General features: G+C 37.1%; 1 pseudogene; it reads right to left on the bottom strand.

Moving 5' to 3' along the window:
* The window catches only part of LOC118854811, a 109376-nt pseudogene that overhangs the window by 35462 nt on the left and 59413 nt on the right, over positions 1-14501 (bottom strand).

Raw genomic sequence — 14501 nt, 5'->3', positions numbered from 1 at the left:
ACCCCCTCATTTCACAGATGATGAAACTGAGGTCCAGAGAGTTTAAATGACTTGCCCTAAGTCACAAAGGTAGCAAGTCACAGAAGTGAGATTTCAACCCAGGTTATGTGATTTCAAATCCAAAACTGGACTAAATTCCTTCTTCTACCATAAGGAAAGCAAGGCATTGACAGATGAAGTGACCTGCTTGTGGTCAGTCAGGTAAGCAGTAAGTGGCAATACTGGGATCTTAACCCATCCCCTGACTTCGAATCCTCTGATTTTCCCATGAAATCATGCTTTCCCCTATTAAATTACACTGAGTGACTCATCAGCCCTAGGTTGTGTTTATCTTTAAAGTTAGGGCATTAAACCTGATGATTTTTAAAGTGCTTTTGGTTATGTGCCCTCTTGGAAGATTTTGGCTAAAGCTCAAGTTTTTGAAGGACAGATAGAGTTCGCTTGTTAATTGAACTTGAAGACATGCTACTCAAATAGTCATCCAAAGTGTCTAAAATTATGTGTTTAATGAGGTTCATGTAACTGAAACTGAACTTGATTTTCATCATTAGAAAATCAAGCTAGCTAAGTTCATAGAACATCATCACTTGGTTGGTTTTGGGGTAATGAATTTCTTAGACACAGTAACTCATAAAGTCAATATGCTTCATCAATCAAAGCATAAATTAAACATCTACTATGCACCAGACACCAAGAATCAAAGAAAAATGAGAAATAGAATGTAAAATGAAAAATAGAATCTAAATTTCCTGTCTTCAAGGAGCTTACATTCTATTAATATTAAGGCTGTTGTGATCTGTGATAGTAGAGTATCCATATTGATAAAGTGAGATAAGTAAATATTGAATTCTTGATATTAAGTAGCAGTAACAATATTGGATTATTTATTTTTTTGGCCAATGTTAAGATTATCTTGTTAAGATTGAAATTATCCTATGTTTCGACCTCGGCCATAATACATTGTTGGTGTTAAAGTAAAAGTCAGGAAACCTGGATTTTTTTCTGACTTGGCTGGACGTTAGTCAGGGAGCAATGTGAGAGTGGGATGAAGATGGTATAAAATCCTTAACTGCAGTGCCTCAGATATAACTCCAGAAAGCAGATATTTCAAGGTGAGGTATTTGTTTATTTCATCTATCTGCCTCTGACTTGATCCATGGATTGAATAGAAGTTCTTACTAATTTTGGAATAGTACATTCTTCCCAGAAATATCACCCATAAACCTTAACAAAGAATTCCAGGAATGAGACCATAGTGTTGGAGGCACTTACTCTGATGTAAGTCTTGGAAGTAGTGACTCATCTTCTGCCAATCACATCATAGTCGAAGCACTGGGAAAGGTATTACAGAGCACTTGGGGTTAATTAAGTCTTCGTCTCTAATGTGTTTAAGAGTTTTCTCTTCCAAAAATGTCATCCTTTAGAAACTATGTTAAAATATCATTATTTCACCTCTACTCCTACATTTTTTTCCCTGAGCAGATTTTCCTGCATACCAATATATCATGGCTGGCACAGTTTCACACTCTGGAGGAATATGATGAAGTAACTAAAGCCACACACAATAGCATCCCACAACAGACTATTAAAAATAGTGCAAATTGAACGGAGCTGCAAATTGTTTACCTAAACTCTAACAACCTTTCATACTCACTTCCATCTGCCCATGAAATAGTCCTTTGGATCAAAATTACACTTTATCCTAAAGATACAATTTTATCTTCTTTCCCCCTTTGCTTTCTAGGGGATGGACATATGGACTACAAACACAAATCATGCTGTAGAATTGAATGTATATTCCCTTTTCCTCTGATTTGGTAGATAAATTAATCACAATTTTGACTTAGCTTTCGTTCTCTTTTGTATTGAGATGGCTCATAGCCCAGAAGAGACATATACAACCCCCCCATTTTTTCCTGATGAATATTACAGACACACACACACACATACTCATATACATATGCATTTATATACAGATACATATATAATAATATAATAAAGAGAATACATACAAATAAATACAAAGAGAATACATGCCATGCAAAATACAAATACATACAGTACAAAATACAAAAGAGAATACATACAAATAAATGCAAAATAGTGAAATATAAGATAGTTTAGGAGGGAGGGCACTAAAAGTTGAGGGGATCAGGAAAAGGTTCCTGCAGAATGTGGTATCCATGAATCCTAATGGAAGAGAGAGACTCTCTGAAGTAGAAGTGAAAAAGGAGCACATCCCAGCCAAGAGTTGGGCAAATGGAAAGGAATGGGGCAGGATGATAGAATGCTAAGTGTGAGGGACAAAGACAAGGAAAGTTTGACTGGATAGCAGAAAGCAGGAGGGAGAGTACTTTTCAGTGATATAGGAAAGACAAGTTGGAGCCAGGCTGTGAAGGACTTTAAAGACTAAATAGTGAAGTTTATATTTTAAACTAGAGGCAATGGGGAGCCTCTCAGGTTGATTGAGTAGGGGAGTGACATGGTCAGATATGTGCTTAAGGAAAATCACTTTGCCAGCAGTGTCTGGGATGAACTAGAGCAGTGAGAGAATTGAGTAAGAGAGATCAATAGGAGGCTGTTGCAATAATCCAGGCCACAGGTAGTGAGGGCCTGAACTAAGGTGGCAGCTGTGTAAGCAACAGGAAGGGGTCATATGCAAGAGGTGTGCAGGTAGGAAACGCATGATTTGACAACAGGTTGGATGTGTGGGGTCAAGGAGAATGAAGAACAATGTCAAGATGTAACCTGGGAGATTGTAAGGATGGTTATTTTGAACAGAAATAGTGAAGTTGGGGAAAGGAAAAGATTTTCTGGGAAAAGCTAATGAGTTCAGCTTTGAACATGGTAAATTTGAGATGTCACTGGGACATACAATTTGAAATGTCCAACTGGCAATTGGTGGTGTGGACCTGAAGCTTACATGAGATTTTTGACTGGACTAATTAATTTTTACCTGATTCTTGAAATTTAGTTTTTGAGTTCCTTCTCATCTAGAAACTATCTAGAACCTTCTTTTTTGATGTCTCCTATTATTTTCCGAAAGAATCTCATTGTGGTTAACTTTTGGGTTTATAGGCAAAGCAATCCTTTGCATTCTGTTGACTTCTCATTGAAACAGAGACGTGTATAGTTCCTTACATGTCTTTTCCGTTGAGGCTAAATATCCTTCACAGCTTAAATTTTGAGAGTGTCTTGGGAGAGCATAAAAACGTCTGAAGGGAAGTGGAAGTAGGTGAAGTTATGGGATGAAAAGTTCACAGTTACTTAGATCACTCTTAAGAAAACCTCTCCGGAGCATTGAAGGACCTTGGCATTTATCTTTAATTATTTAGCTCTTAAATGTGTTTAGAACTACACAGAAAAGCTAAGTCCTGTCCCCCCAATAATACAGTGCCATCTATCATCCAGATTCCCTAGCTTTATATTGAAACAGAACAAATTTAACTTGTAGAATAATTTATTTAGGCAATTTTCTTAAAAAGTATTTATTTGTTGTCCATCTACATGTGTTCCCTGGTTGGCACTATCTATTTGAAATTTTTTTGCCCCTTTAAAAGATAACAGATTTTCTGTTCCCCACCCCTCTCCAGCCCTAGAGATGGCTACCGTTAGACACAAATATGTTTATATATGTTAGATTATTTTATACATACTTGCCTTTATTAGTTCTTTTTCTGGATGCAGATAGTGTCTTCCTTCACATGTCCTTTATAGTTAACTTGGTTATTTGTAACAGTCATAATGACTTAGTCGCTCAAAGCTGTTTTAAAAATAATACTGGTGTAACCATGTACAACGCTCTCTTGCTTCTCCTCATTTCACTCTTTGTTATTTTGTGCAAGTCTAGCCATGTCTTTCTACAATCAATGAACTCATCATTTCTTGTAGAACAGTAAATTAAAATAAAAAAAAGCAGAGAAAAAAAAATAACAGATTTCACTGCTGAGGATGTCCAAAAGGGAGTTGTTAATATATGATTGAAGTTCAGGAGATCTTTTAGGGCAGGATAGATTTGGGAGTCGTATGCATAGAAATTATTAAATCTAAGGAAGCTGATGAAATCACCAACACATACATATATATAGCATATAAATGTTTATATGCTGATATTTGTATAAAACAAATTTATTTAAAAATAAAATAAGATGAGGGCCCGGACAGAGCTTGAAGAATGGGGATAATCATACTTAGTAGGTGGGTGGAGGAAAATGACTTGGCAAAGGAGGTCAAGCAGGTGAAAGAGAACCAAGAAAAAGTAAGCAGTATCGCAGAAGCCAAGGGGGGAGAGATAATCCAGGAGGACACTCAGCTACTGTCTCCATGACTTTGTATAGGTGGCTCCCTTCCCCCACCCCATGCCATGCATAGAATGGTCTCCTTCTTTACTCCTACCTCTTGAAATCTTACATTTCATTCAACATTCAGCCTCCTAGATGAGGCCTTTCCTTATCTACCCAGGTACTAGTGCCTCCCCTCTCTCAAATTATCTTTTATTCTATTTTGTCTACCTTCCAAATCTATCTATCTATCCATCTATCTATCTATCTATCTATCTATCTATCTATCCTTACAGAGAACAATAATATGTACATATTCTCTCCCCTAATAGAATATACATTCCTTGATGATAGTGATTTTAATTTTTGCCTTTGTATCTCCACCACCCACCAATCACAGTGCTTGGCATATAAAAGACATATAATTAGTGTTTGAATAATTAAAGAAGAGGTGGGTTATGGTGCCAAAAGCTGAAGAGATGTCAGGATGGATGAGGATTTAGAAAAGGCCATTGAATTTAGCACTTAAAATGATTGGTGGGGGTCAGAAGATGGATTGCAAGAAGTAAAAGAATTAAGTGCGACTTAAGGAAATGGAGGTAACAAGTAGAGACAGTTTGTTTTAGGAGTTTGCCTGTGGGAAAAAAGGAAATATGTAGGGTGTTTGTGAAGCTAAGGTGCTTTGTATTTGGCCCCCTGTCTTTTTGAGTTGATCTCTTTGCAGAACCTAATTACCTTGTATCATGGTGGGAATCTCTCTCTCTCTCTCTCTCTCTCTCTCTCTCTCTCTCTCTCTCTCTCTCTCTATCTGTCTGTCTCTCTCTCTCCCCTATCTCTCTCTTTCCATCCTTTCTTCCTTCTCTCTCCTCTTTCTTTCTCTCTCCCTCTTCCTCCTTCTCTCTCTCTCCCTCTTTCTTCCTTTTTCTCCCTCTCCCTCTGTTTCTCTCTCCTTCCTCCCTATCTTGCTCTTTCCTTCCTTCCCTCCCTCTCCCTCCTCTTTTTCCTTAATGATGTGGCAAAATTAGGACAGTCCTCTATGCACCGTATTATCAGCCAGAATGAGAATGTGACTTCCATTCTGGGATATAAAAACCATAACTATTTGTCAGGCTCAGAGCCTGCATGTCTAAATTGTGTTTGTCTGTAAAGTGCTTCTTTTTTTAAAAAAAAATTATTTATTTTTAGTTTTCAACACTCACTTCCATAAGATTTTGAGTTCCAAATTTTCTCCCTGTTTCTCTCCTCCACCTACTACAAAATGGCATGTCGTTTGATATAGGCTCTACATAGACATTCATATTGAACCTATTTTCACATTAGTCATTTTGTAAAGAAGAATTAGAACCAATGGGAGAAACTACAAGAAAGAAGAAACAAGAAAAAGAGAGAAAGAGCAAATAATATGCTTCAATCTGCATTCATACTCCATGGCTCTTTTTCTGGATGTGGACAGCATTTTCCATCATGAGTTCTTTGGAGTTACCTTAGATCCTTGCATTGCTAAGAAAAGGTAAGCCATCACACATTGTGGATGTTACTGTGTACAATGTTCTCCTGGTTCTGCTCACTTCACTCAGCATCAGTTCATTCAAGTCTTTGCAGGTTTTTCTGAAGTATGCCTGTCCATCATTTCTTACAGCACAATAGTATTTCATTACACTTATATACCACAACTTGTTCAGCCATTCCCCAACTCATGGGCATCCCCTCAATTTCCAATTCTTGGCTACCACAAAAAGAGCTGCTATAAATATTTTTGTACATGTGGGTCTTTTTTCCCATTTCTGTGATCTCTTTGGGATATAGACCCAGAAATGGTACTGCAGAGTCAAAGGGTATGTGCATTTTTATAGGCTTTTGGGCATAGTTCCAAATTGCTCTCTGGAATTGTTGGATCAGTTCACAACTCCACCAACAATGGATTAGTGTTCCAATTTTTCCACATCTTCTCCAGCATTTATAATTTTTCTGTTTTGTCATGTTAGCCAATCTGATAGGTATGATGTGGCACCTCAGAGTTGTTTTGATTTGCATTTTTTCTTGTGACTATAGATAGCTTTAATTTCTTGTGAAGTGCTTCTTCACAAAATACATATTTCTGCTGCTACATAAAAAGGGAACAATGTGACAAAGAGTTCAAATATGGGAACCTTCTAAAGTAGACTGAAATTGAAACAGCGTTGCAATTGCAATTAGAAGCAGAGGTCTCCTTCTTCTCCCTGGCTTTTCAGTTCATCTCAGGGTCAGAATTTTAGCTTTAAAACTTTCTCTCAATAAGAGTATTACAACTGAGTAAGCTTTCCTATTAGCAGCTTGACTAGCCGAACTCTGGTGAGAAGAGAGTATGTCAGGCCAATGTTTTAACTCAATCATATTTCTGCTTGGCTAGGCTAGGCAATGCTCTTAAGTCATGCAATGCATGCATGCTTTGCAAGGGTGGGATATGACTGTCCTTCCTGTAATAAAGTAATATTCTCAATGCTTTCCAAATGTTTTTGGAAAAAAATTACATGCTAGATCTATTAGGTAATATCATATCCATCTAATCTAGAATGGAACAGGGTTATTCATGCCTGAATGTTCAGTCATAATCTAAATGATTTTAGTTATCTGATCTTCATGCCTCATTACTCCTGTTTCAGTGAGTACATAGCTATCATATGTACTAAGAAATAGGCTACCTTGATGAATTTAATTTCAATTCAATTCATTCAGTTCTGTGAAGACTTATTAAGTACCTGTGCATGTTTAATAAGGATTAGTTATGGTGGTCCTTTTACTAGGAGATTAAGATTTCAAAAGATTTCTAAATCCTTTTGGAAATCACTGGTGTACTAGATCTATTTGTTAATTTCCTATCAATTCAAGAGTGGAATGGGCTTATTCATGCTTCGCTGTTTGTCCATAAGCTAGATATTTCAGCTGTCTGATCTGAATTCCTCTATTATCACTTTTTCGATGAATAAGATATCAGATAATGTTACCTCACTGAACTTTTGTAGTTCAATTCAATTGAGTTCAATACATTCCAGGCACTGTTTTCAATGCTGGTGACAAAAAGAAAAATGATACCCTTTGCCCTCAAGCAGCTTCAATTCTACTGGAAAAGTAGAGCTCACATTTTATAGGGGCTTCAATAAACACACAAAAAATGTATTGTATTATATCATAGTATGCCATATTATGTCACATATCTTATGTTTATGTGTCTGTTTCCAACAGAAGTGTTGGAAAATAAAAGTAGATAGAAATGAAAACATATAATTTGGAGATAAGGATTTGATTAATAGATAATATTATTAACTCATTCTCATCTTTTTTGATGGGGTTTTGATAGAAATGGTCCTGGGACAAGTCACTATCCTGCTATTGTTTTTTCACATTTATGTATTCTATGGACTACTGCATAGGTAAGCAAGCAAAATATATCTTCAAGATGCAGACAGGACAACAGGGAAGACATTGAACTTGTTCTGTTCCCATCTGTTTTTCATCTTTTTCTGCTATATTGTTATATTTTCAAAGCTTTTCATTCTATGCAATTTGGAAATTATGGGCATTTCCATTAAAAACCTTGTTCTTAAACTCTTGAGAATCACTAGTATGGCTGGGTAGTCAGAAGCAATAGTTTTGTCACTAAAGATTATTGAGTTATTACTATTAACTCATTATTTTCATCATTTCCAGTGGGGTTCAGATAGAGATTGTTCTGGGACAAACTGCTATCTGGGTATAATTATTTTATATTTAATATTCTGGATAGGCCTTAAGCCTAAAAGTTGTAGAAAAAGTGTCTTGCTGCATTGGTAGAAGTAATTCCCTTTATCTGAAGTGAGGTGGTGCAGTGGATAGAGTGCTAGGCCTAGATCAGAAAGACCTAAGTTCAAATCCCTCCTCAGAGACTTATTAGTTGTATGACCCTGGAAAAGTCACTTAATAATAAATGTTTATTCTATTAAATGTTTATGAATATAAATGTTAATGGATTAATAATTATTAAAATAACATAATCCCCTTAATGCCTGTTTCAATAATTCATCTAGCAGCTGCTGTGGGGGTGAAAAACCAACACAAGCCCAACAACAAGAATGCTGCAAGCCCATGTTCTTTTCATCTGTTTTACTAAGGAAAGCAACGTTAAGGGGTTAGCAAGCTTACTTTAATCCAACACACAGATATCATTCACTCAGCTTGGGGTGGGGGGCGTGGAAAGCCAGCACCCTGAGCTTCAGAGCAAATACAAACAAATTACAAACATCAACAGACAGACCTCATCTGATTCAAATCTCAATTCATAGTTACCAGAATTTAACAAAGTCCAAACATCTGGGTTTACAGGCTGGAGGGCTCTTAATTATGGTTACCCAGAGTCTCCACATCAGCACACCCCTAAGAGTGAGAGCCCTAAGCAAATAGCTCTGTTCTCTCTTTTTGTGCACTCTTTAGCCCTCATCAAACATCATCTGAGTGACCAGAACTTAAGTTCTTACTATTGGCTCTGGTCTTAGCAACTCCCCTTAGGACCCTGGGGGCTTCACACCCACATCGGCTTAATACCTAGTAGCTAGGAGTTTTGGGGCTACTTGGGAGCTAAGATATAATCAGATCTCCCTTCATTGGCCCCACCTGGAGCCCCATTTTAGTTACCAGTGCACTGCCCACTTCAATTAAATAACAGTTCCAGTATGTCACATATAGGCAATATGCTATGGAATTTTAAAAATGTGGTTAAAACAACTGCTTTTGGGGGATAGTTGAATAAAAATATTAGAATTTAAGCTATCATTATCAGCATCATCATAGGACTAGCATCTCTAGTCAGGGCTTACTGAACCCTTTTCAGGGCTACTCATCCACCTTTAGGTCTCCCTGATTCACCCCACTCTCATCTGTCACTCCAAGAAGCTATAGCATGTGCAGCGGCCACATGCCAGTAAAACTGTCTCAGCAAATGGGTTAAACCAGGTTGAGAGTAATCAGCAGGCCTCAAACCCATCAGTGAGTTAAGGGGATGTCTACCCCAAGCATCTGAAGACTGCTCCTGGCTGAATGGGTGGATGAGTACATTTTATTTCAATAATCATGAAGGCCTCTGAAGCAGGCTCTGTGCAGCACTTAGAGCTTGGTTAGACATCAGATGCCAAGGTCATTACTGCATCCTGGGCCATTGCCAGTCATTTTGGCTTTTGTCTTGCCACTGGACTTTGATGACTTTGGAAGAGAGAGTGAGGCTGATATCTTTGTGCAACTCTGCCTCACTTAAAAGACAATTCGAGGGCTAGTCAAGACATCACCCTATGATGTCATCGGTCCTCTTTGAAAATGAAGGATGAACAACAATAGTCATCATCATAAGTTTTATTGTTATTATTGGTTGTTATTTCATTGTCATATATTATTATCATTTATTGGTCCTGACCAGTGGCTTTTTAGTGTGGGGAACATCTAATGGGAAAACTCTACCAATACAGACTTAGAATATTGCCTAGGAAGACTGAGGGTGATTAGCCCATGATCATAGGGGCTAGCATCCATTGAGGTAGAACTTATCATAGCATTATAGTTTCAGGGGCCTTAGAGATAAATAGAAGCATTAGTGGTAACTCCTTCATTTTATATGAGAAAACCAAGGTTCAGTGAAAGTGAAGATTTGCCCAAATTTATACAGACAATAAGTAGCAGATCAGGGCTTTGAATCTGTGTGCTCTGATACCAAAAATCTAGCACTTTTCCTACTATTATAGGCCTTCCCATTTTCAAGGCCAGTTATCTACTATGTCATCCTGCCTCTCTCCATCATTGTCATTCTTGTTGCTAACATATATGCTTATTTGGGTTTACACATTTTAGCACACCCATCTTGATTCCTTGTTACTAGAGAAGAGATTTATATTCCCTTTTCCACATTATAGAGTAGTGAAATAACAGCCAGGATTTTTATTTTCAAAAAAGTATATTTACCTTAAATTTAGCTTTATGTTTCACATGGTTATCATCCTTCCCTGTCCCACCTCCCTAGCTATAGGCTCATCTTGTTGCATTTATTATCATGTGTAGCTTTGTTTTTAAAAAGCAGAATAACATAAGATTCTCTTGGGTTTTTGTCAGAAGTCCTAGTTTGAAGATACTCTTGACTCTTAAGTTCTAACTAGAGTGAAAACTCAACCCATCAGAATGCTTAAGGTTTCCTGAATGGTTATTTGACAAAATTCAGCTGAGTGTTTGAAAAAAACAAAAGTTCAGCTCACTTAAAAAAAAAACAACCTACAGAGTTTTTCCCTCTTTATATAATTAATTTGTGTACATAGACACAGCCACTAAGTCAGTGACAGTTATTATATAAGAGCTCTAATTGTGGAATCTGGAGGCCTAGGTCTAATCTAAGCTATACCATCTAGCTATATAAGCTAAGGACTTAATGTCTCTGAGACTGGCTCCTTATCTATAAAATCATAATATTAATAATTTCATTACATGCCCTGCAATATTGAAATAGGGAAAGTACTTTGTAAACTTATAAGTGGTATGTTAATGAGATTTTTATTTCATTCAAATTTATTACAATATCATTTAATTATTACTATGTTTTCTAAATGTAGAATAATGTAAAAAATGAAATAAAAGAACAAAAGAAGCAAAAGAAAAAGAGAAATCATCATTCCAAGTGATGGTCCTGGCTCCAAGTACTAGGCTTGTTGTTATCACAAAGATCTGGGTTCAAATCCTATCTGTGACATTAGTTTCTGGGCAACCCTGGGTTAGTTTTTAATCCCTGATCCTCAGCTTCTTCCTCTGTAAGTGATGGTAATAAATCTTGTGATACCTACTTCAAAGGGTTGTTGTTAGACTCAGACAAGATCATACCTGAAAAGGCTTTTGAAAACATTAATGTACCATATGTGTCCATTTTTATTAAACAGATAACTATATTGAAAATATAGTTTCATGAAAATGAGCAGTTCCTGGCAAGAAACTTCTTCTACCAGTTATAGCTTTGAAGAGTTACCTGAGGATATGGAGAGCTTAAGTGACTTGTTCATGGTCACATAGCCAATATGTGGCAGAGGGAAAACAGAGATGAGATGGTGCTGATTGACCTGCCTGGCTTTTTTTAAGTTCCAACTACAATTCCACCTCCAACAGGAAGCCTTCCCCAACCCCTCTTAATTCTAGTTCCTTCTCTCTGTTAATTATTTCCCATTTATCCTATTTGTAACTTTTTTTGGAAAATTTGTGTGTATATCATCTCTCCCATTAGATTGTAAGCTCTTTGAAGGCAGGGACTACCTTTTATATCTTTTTCTATCCCCAGCACTTGGCACCATGCCTGGCACAAAGTAGGTGCTTAATAAATGTCTATTGACTCATTGATACCTTGATAATGATCGTGATGGTAATGTTGATGAAAGAAAGTTATGAATTTGGAAGAAGACTCATAGGAAAAATGTGAGAATAAGTCTTAAGTAATACAAATAATAAATAGTTAAGCAATAGGAAGCTATCAAAAGATAGAGGAATTCCTACTTGATTCTGAAAAGAATCCTCTAGGCAACATTTCTTTCATGTCAGTTTGCATTCACATTAATATTAAAAAAATTTAAATGCAACCAAGTGAGTAGACATTCAGAATGATGGGGATGGGGGGAAAGATGAGTTTGGGGAGAGGAGGAGAGAAAAAAGGGCAGAGGAAACAAATAGTGTAGTGAGATAGATGGCGGAGGGGGGGAAAGAAAAGGGAAAGGGAGGAAGGGAGAGGGAGGGAGACATACATTCATCCCAAATCCAAAGTTTGGAGGAATTAAAATGTCTAAAATGCTTGATTTTAGGCTCTATTTCTTCCTTCTCCTTCCACCAAAATCTCTTCTCTTCTTTCTTCTTCAGGTATTTTCTTTCCAGCTTCTGGGGGAGCCCATATTAGAAACTGTCGAAAAACTGTAAGGAATCCTATCCTTTGGAATCGTGACCAGAATCTCTTGAAACACTAGAAACACACACACACGTATGTGTATATGAATGTATATGCATATGTGCTATATATGCATGTAGCTATGTGTTACATGAACACATACATATGTAACATAATATATTTTATACACATACGCACACATTTCAGTTTTGTAAGCCCTAGAAAATTGAGGAAACCTTTGGTTTGGGGGCAGGGAGGGAAACCTAATTATGGATTCTTACCATGCTGATACTAGCTAATCCTTAAAAAGAATCTACTGCGTATTTTCTGCCCATCTTATAATAAGGGAAGATCAAAAGTTAACACGTCTGAGGAATTCACTGTGATGTCCCTTGCATGATGAACTCTGGGTGGTATTTTTCTCTGTGATGATTAAAGGCTCTTCCCAGTTCTCTAGAATCCTCAGGAATGCCAAATGTCTTGTCGCATAGTAGGATTAAGATGTCTTCTAAAATGCTAAATTCAAAATGCAAAAATAATAATCAAATTTCTCAGGGATAATACTTTTTCAAGATGACTTTTAAAATAGATAAATTTGTTCAAGGGGAAATGTTGCAACTCTATTCATTATTAAGTAACATCTGTATTTTATGTAGAGGGTAAACGTTTTTCATATTTCATTTCATCATATTTCATTATGGGTTGCAATTTTTCAGTAGTTCCTTACTGACTTTAGGATAAAAGACAAACTTATGTGGTAGGCACTTGAAGACCGGCATACTAAGACTCCAAGACGTTTTCCATCATTCTGCCTCACCTTATTCTGTGTTCCAGCCTAATATTCTACATGTTACTTTTCTTGTCATCTTCCCCCTCTGTGGCTTTGCACAAGCTAGTCCCTATGCCGATATTGTTATCCCTTCTCACCTCCACTTCTTGAAATCCTTATAAGGCTCCTTTCAAAGCTCTCAACTCAAGTGCTATCTACTACATGAGGCCTTTCTTGATCTCCCTAGATATTAGCTCTCCCTCTCCCTTTCACCATTATTTTTGCTTTGAATATACTTTGTATTTACTTATTTGTGTGTATATTGGATTCCTCTTCTACCAGACACTTCAGTACAATGTAAATATTTTGAGAAGCAGGGGCTGTTTGTAACTTTTGGCTTTGTAACCCCAGGGCTTACATATAGTAGGCGCTTAATAAATATTTATTGTTGAATTGGATGTCAGTTACCACCTCCATGATTTGTATCCATATTACTACATTCACCTCTGAGTTCTGCTTGGCCAAGTTAGTTCATTTGTCAAGCAAGCAAATTATTGTGTGTTTGTGTGTGTGTATGTGGTTTATGTATACATCTTCAAATGTCATCCAACTCCCCCAGAAGCAGCTCCATGAAGATGCCATTTTGGCAAGCTAATGGCATCCTGCATATGCACAAGACCCCCCCCCCCATTATAATATACATATCACAATACATATTCAGGAGAAATTGACTCATTAGCTATCAGTTAGAAGAGATCCCATTTCATTAATTAATGTTCATTATGTGTTAGAAGCAAAACTACTTCAGTGAGGCAGAAAGTCCTGACAGGTCCCACAGTTCAGCTGATTCTACCTGTCACTTAAATAAAATAAAAGGCTTCAGAATGAGCAGGGAAAATTGTATTGCTGTGCAAAGTTGTAGGAAAATGACTCATTTATGTCAGAAGCAAACTGCTAACATCATAATATTATAAATATTATTTCTATAAAAGAAGAGATTGAAGATCATTTGGGAGAGCTTTGTATAAAACTAATGTTTTCATGGACCCAGAGTCATTTGGAGATCCTCTGGTCCAGAAGAGAAAGACTTGAACTTAAAATGCTTCATTCCCCTCCCCACCACCAAGCTTCTTCACTGTCAGTCTAATTAATGATAGACACATTCTGGGAGCTTTCTGTGCTTCAATTTTCTCATCTGTAGTCTAAGAATAATCATGCCCACCACATATCCACCTCTCTCTCAAGGAGATTGTCACTGAGCTATGTTACTTCTGGTTAAAGAATATGGAATGATAAGAGGAAAAGGTAAAAAGTAAATCTATATGGCTAAATCCCAATGTTCTAGGACTTAAACTAGAAGGCACAATTGACTCCTTGCTGTTCCCCAAACAAGACATTCCCAGCTCCTGAGTCCAGGCATTTTGCCTGGCTGTGCTTCATGCCTGGAATGCTCCCCTTCCTATCTCTGGCTTCCTTCAAGTAGCTACTAAAATCCCACCTTTTGTAGGAAGCCTTTCCCAATCCCTTTTAATGTTGCCCCTTCCTT

This window comes from Trichosurus vulpecula, chromosome 6 (genome assembly GCF_011100635.1).
Source record: "Trichosurus vulpecula isolate mTriVul1 chromosome 6, mTriVul1.pri, whole genome shotgun sequence".
NCBI lineage: Eukaryota > Metazoa > Chordata > Mammalia > Diprotodontia > Phalangeridae > Trichosurus > Trichosurus vulpecula.
This window is presented reverse-complemented; position numbering and strand designations above follow the sequence as displayed.